This window comes from Sinohyriopsis cumingii, chromosome 10 (genome assembly GCF_028554795.1).
Source record: "Sinohyriopsis cumingii isolate HCF-2022 chromosome 10, ASM2855479v2, whole genome shotgun sequence".
Lineage (NCBI taxonomy): Eukaryota > Metazoa > Mollusca > Bivalvia > Unionida > Unionidae > Sinohyriopsis > Sinohyriopsis cumingii.
The window spans coordinates 25,534,649-25,541,099 of NC_142970.1; the positions used below are offsets into that span (position 1 = coordinate 25,534,649).

General features: G+C 36.0%; 1 pseudogene; it reads right to left on the reverse strand.

Moving 5' to 3' along the window:
• Positions 1-341: 341 nt before the first annotated feature.
• Positions 342-5,709, reverse strand: LOC149789770 (uncharacterized; annotated as a pseudogene).
• Positions 5,710-6,451: the final 742 nt, after the last annotated feature.

A 6,451-nucleotide genomic window follows, 5' to 3' on the forward strand; every position in this document is an offset into this window, starting at 1 on the left:
TGTCATAACATGCTTTTTATTATAAAATTTTACAAGTCAAAAATTAACACCAATGCGCATGTCATAACATGCTTCAATCTAAATCTAATGTGCATGTCATAACATGCTTTTTATTATAAAATTTTACAAGTCAAAAATTAACACCAATGCGTATGTCATAACATGCTTCAATCTAAATCTAATGCGCATGTCATAACATGCTTTTTATTATAAAATTTTACAAGTCAAAAATTAACTCTAATGCGCATGTCATAACATGCTCCCATCAAATATTAAAAATTAACCATTCCATTCCATTCTCATTCACACTAAACACCCATATCAAAAACACAAACTCCATATCCATTTTCAAAATCTTTTATTAACGTATGTACATAAAGCCACTGCTCTTGCGGCGCAATGCATATTAATAATAAAATTTAACACGTGCAAATAACATCAATATTATTATCAGGCAACACGCATTTACGTATGTACCTTCTATATCTCAATCTTAAATATCTACAAATCATACTCATCAAAACATTATGTTTTAATACATTAAACAAATTTACAAAAACCAGTCTCAAATTTCTGTTTCTAGCAGGCATATTACAAAAATGTAACATCACCCTTTAATGCAATTTTTGCAAACTTTGTTTCAATTACAGTTTTTTGTTCCTCGTCGTCACTGTCTTCATCGCTGCCATCTTGCATAGCATATCGTTTAAATCTCGCAGCATCTCGTCCTTCACAATAAAAACAGTCACAAAACCCGTCTCCCTTCCAATCTTCATATACCGCGTCAAGAAAATCTCTTCCATCTTCCTCTTTCGTCTGTGTATCATCTTCAATCTCCACTACATCCTGCTCCACTATATCATACAATTCAGCCTCACTCTGTTCAGCTTCAATTTTAATCATATCCTCATCCTCGTTCTGTTCCACTACCATCTCAGTGTCAACTTCCGTTTCCACTTCAGCGCCGTGCCGCTCTAAAATTTTGGCAATGCTCTGCTCAGCCGTTTCATCAGCAAATTCAGCCATGTAATGTCTGTCTTCAAAACCAAACTCTTCTCCGCTATGCGCAAACCCCCACATCAATTCAGTCTTCATACCAAACTATTTCGCTGCATCGTTCACCGAATCGAATCTAACTTTACGTGTAGATTCTAACTCTGTCACAATCACAGGCTTTGGCGAATCTCGAATTCGCCTACTTTCAGTTTCATCTTTAAATTCAGCAATAATTTTCCATTTATCAAAATTCTTTGCCTTTGTCGTTCTTCGTCTTTTCGTTGCAATATAATACAAACAAGTCGTATAACATCCGTAATATCTAGCGGCTTTGTATAAACTCTCAAAATCAATCCATTCCAACTCGTCAACAAAACGGCATCTCACTCGTCTAGGCGTTCCAAACGTAATTTTTCTGCCAACCTCTTTCTGATGCTGATGAATCACTGCCTTCTCAGAATCTGTTCCGGCCAACAAATTTTCAAATCTATCGTCTTACAAATCCTCGTTAACGTGAATCGCCTTCCGTCCTTTCTCCAATACCCAACCTGTACAACATTCGTAAACAAATCGTCCTCGGCTCATACTTTTCTTCAACTTTTTATCCATCGAAAATACATAAATCATGTAACATCCCGTATTGTTCAAACTCAACTTTAAAAGTTTTCCACTCCTCACATCGTAACAATCTCCCTCTCTTGTTGCTCCGCAACCATTGTAAATAGGATGAACCTGAATCTCCATCTTTTAAAAAATCATTTCAATCTCCTGTTGTAATTACCGTAAAATTTCTTTACAAAAATCTGTTTCCGTATCACAGGCTTCTTTTGTATATCAAAATCTCTTTTAAAAATCCTCTGTTTAGTTCGTCGCATCCAATCAGTCTGCTCCTCACAATCATCAAGCATCAAATGCCGTTAATGTTTAAACTCGGTCTTATATAATCTTGGCCGCCATCTTGAAAATCAGCCAAAAAGTTTTACAAAAATTAAATGGCGTGGCTGACTGACTGACGGGATGGGACGGTATATAAAATCAGCCTTAAAATTAAAAAAAAAAAAAATGGCTGACTGACTGACTTTTAAAAATATGAGTTTAAAAATGTAAATAATGCATGGCAAAAGTGCATGATGTAGTGCATACTTAGTTATAGATGTAGTGCAAACCACTAGTGCACAATCTAAAAATAGAAAATGTTGGACTTGCAGTATTTTTCAAAAATGAAAAATCCAAAAACAGAGTTTGGACAAAGGGTTAATGTTTAATGGGTTTCAGTGCTTTCTGCCTTTCTTGAGATATCTGGTTGTGCAGTTTAAACCATTATTACAATAATTAATACCTTCTATTCAAAAATAAGGTAATTGTACATCTGGCATTATTATGAAACAAATAACAATGTCATATATGTTCCTATTTATTTCGGGTTGATATGAATTACAAAGACAAGCAAGAAAGACCAAACATTTCTTACCAATGTGATGTGATGTGATTTTTGATTTTTAACATAGCTTTAACAATTTTTCAGTCATATCGCTACGATGTCTGCATTGTGGCAGTTTATAGTGATGTATAGCACTGGGGCATCATGCCGCAGACATGTAGCATGATGTCCCACCCAGTCACATTATCCTGACACCAGGCCAACCAGTCCTAACACTAACCTCTTAATGCTGAACGCCAAGCGAGGCAGCTGTTAGTACCATTTTTGTAAGTCTTTGGTATGACTCGGCCGGGGATCGAACCCACGACCTCCCGCATCCGAGGCGGACGCTCTAACCACTAGGCCACCGGAGCAGTATTTTTTACTGATATATAATGTATTTGTTATGAAACAATTTAAACATCACAGTTCATAAGAGATATTTTATAGGATGCAGCAGATTTTAAGATGAAAAAGCTGTGATTATGTGGACTAGCAGCAATACAGTCTGAAATGTTGTAATGTGAAAAAGGTTTTAAAAAAACTATTTGACAAAGTCACTTTATTTCAACTTGCAAATAGTTTTGCATACAGAGTTGTGCATCGTATCATGTCCAGAATACAACAGGCCTTAATGGCATTGATAAAGACTGCTACTGAAGGCTAGAATCTGTTGATGAGAAATAGTGTATATCTTGTTTAATATGCATAAATTTAAAATGGTAACAGTGCCAATGAAGCACGTATTTTACTGCCCAAATTTATTACCTACAACCCCCACCCACAACATTTTTTTTTGGGTACATGCATCATTTTTTTCCAGCTAACAGACCTGGTTGCTTATAACACAGTTCGGTCTATAACGCGGTCAGGTTCTTTGGCTCCCAACTACTGTGTTATAGTAGGGTCACACTGTAGATTGTTTTCTTAATCCGAATAAGAAATGGGACAAAAGGCAGGGCAATAAAGGTGTGTGCAGTTAATTAGAACATGTATTAAGTGACTGAAAACAATGAGTTCAACCGACCTATACAGTCCATTCCGGAGATTACCTCCATTCTGAAATGATCAGTCTTTATTATACCACTTCCGGAATGATCAACCATTTATGATACCTGTCCAATAAAGTACAACTGACTGATGAGTTCTGTAATTAGCACAAAAGTTAACTTCTATCAAAATTGCTCCAATCATATTTTATTTTGCTCTATATAATACTAATGAAACAAACAAATCATAATTCTGTCATATATACTGATATAACACTAAGAACGGGTAAATACATGTGTATTTCGGTATGTATTTCAGTTTTGTTTGGTATTTCGGTGTTTATAGTAACCTCACACTTCTCCATCCTCAATGCTCTTGTACCGATTTATATTTCTGCTCTGTCTAAACCCTTGATCATATACTTCAAACTTAAATATTGTTTCTTCAGTATGTTTCATCATGTGCTGTTTCAAATATTCGCTGCAACTGAACATTTTAGCAAAAACTTCAGATTTAACTTTTCACTTCTACTAAACATTGTATCACATACTTCACACTTAAACGGTTTTTCCTGAGTACGTATTCTTTTGTATGTGTTTTCCGGTGCTGTTTAAAATCTTCACAGCAACTGAACATTTTATGACACTATTCACACTTATATGGACTTTCTCCATCATGCATCCTCATGTGCACTTTCAAATCTCCACTCTGACCGAACATTTTAGCACATATTTCACACGTGAATGGTTTCTCTCCAGTATGAATCCTCATGTGGTTTTAAATTTCCATTCTGACTAAAGCTTTCATCACATGCTTCACTTTTAAATAGTTTTTTTCCAGTATGAATGCGCATGTGCTTTTTTAAATTTCCATTCCGAGTAAAGCTTTGATCACATACTATACACTTAAATGGTTTTTCTCCGGTATGAATCCGCATGTGCCGTTTTAAATGTCCATTCTGAGAAAAGCTTTCATTACATAGTTCACACTTAAATGGTTTCTCTCCAGTATGAATCTGCATGTGCTGTTTTAAATGTCCATTCCGAGTAAAGCTTTCATCACATACTTCACACTTAAATGGTTTTTCTCCAGTATGAATGCGCATGTGCTGTTTTAAATGTCCATACTGAGAAAAGCTTTCATTACATAGTTCACACTTAAATGGTTTCTCTCCAGTATGAATCCGTATGTGCTGTTTTAAATGTCCATTCTGAGTAAAGCTTTCATTACATAGTTCACACTTAAATGGTTTCTCTCCAGTATGAATCCGCATGTGCTGTTTTAAATGTCCATTCCGAGTAAAGCTTTCATCACATACTTCACACTTAAATGGTTTTTCTCCAGTATGAATCCGCATGTGCTGTTTTAAATGTCCATTCCGAGTAAAGCTTTCATCACATACTTCACACTTAAATGGTTTTTCTCCAGTATGAATCGGCATGTGCTGTTTTAAATGTCCATTCTGAGAAAAGCTTTCATTACATAGTTCACACTTAAATGGTTTTTCTCCAGTATGAATCCGCATGTGCTGTTTTAAATGTCCATTCAGAGTAAAGCTTTCATCACATACTTCACACTTAAATGGTTTCACTCCAGTATGAATCCGCATGTGCTGTTTTAAATGTCCAATCTGCATGAATCTTTCATGGCATACTTCACACTTAAATGGTTTTTCTCCAGTATGAATCCGCATGTGCTGTTTTAAATGTCCAGTCCGAATAAAGCTTACATCACATACTTCACATTTAAATGGTTTTTCTCCAGCATCCATCATGTGCCGTTTTAAATTTCTATTCTGAGTCAAGCTGTCATCACATACTTCACACTTAAATGGTTTTTCCCTAGTACGAATCCTCATGTGTTGTTTTAAATTTCCATTCTGAGTAAAGCTTTCATCACATACTTCACACTTAAATATTTTTTCTCCGGTATGAATGCGCATGTACTTTGAGTAAACCTTTTATTACATACTCCACACTTAAATGGTTTTCCTCCAGCATGAATCCTCGTGTGCTGTTCTATATCTCGACTGGATTTTCTAGCAATCTATGTCTGTATAGTCTTGTGCTAGATTAGTCATTCACGCGGATTAAACTCGTTTAACACTATAATATATATCCCTATGATCAAATACATTCCACCATTTGATTGATTTCTTGGATTAAAGTGACGTATGCACGATTGTGCATGTCCAACTCCTTTTTCACGGTCACGGTCAGAAAGGACCGGTACGGAAATGGCCCCGGTTAAAAGGTCCCGGTCCAAAAAGGCCACTAACGGGTCAGAAAGGACCAGGACGAAAAAGGTCCTGGTTAGAAAGGACCGTTTAAAATATTGATTACTACTACTACTACTACTACTAATAATAATAATAATAATAAGAAGAAGAAGAAGAAGAAGACAGCTTTTCTACAATACCCATATCTATTTACTTCTAAGTCAGTTACATTTTTACATATATTGCTAAAACAATGAGCTGCAAAAACTGAAGCACTGGTCAGTGAGGATTAAGGCCTAGACAAAAAAAAAAAAAAAAAAGCACGGATACTAAACAGCAGACCATTGCCGATTATGCAGATCGTAAGTAGTGAAGTGGGGCACTATAGGGTCTATGGGAATTAGCATTAAAAACACCCCTGGGTCAATATAGGGTCTATGTAAATTTGACATGGAGAAAAACCCTGGGTCAATATAGGGTCTATGAGGAATTAGCATTACAGACTTCCCTGGGTCTGTATAGGGTCTATGTAAATTTAACATGGAGAAAAACCCTGGGTCAATATAGGGTCTATGTAAATTTAACATGGGAATTTGGGAACTGTTGAGCGTCAAATGGAACAGGGTCGGGACCCTATTTTATTATGGTCCCGACCTGATGGGTCTATGGAAATGGAACAGGGGTAGGCAATTGAAAGTCTATCTCTTTTCGAGAGATTGGAGTGGCCCTGAAAATGGCCTTTGGTTTTCTTCTTCTTTTAATTTCTTCTATTTCACCACCAGCTTCTTATTTTCTCTCCTACACTTTTTCTCTTCTTTTCTTTCTTT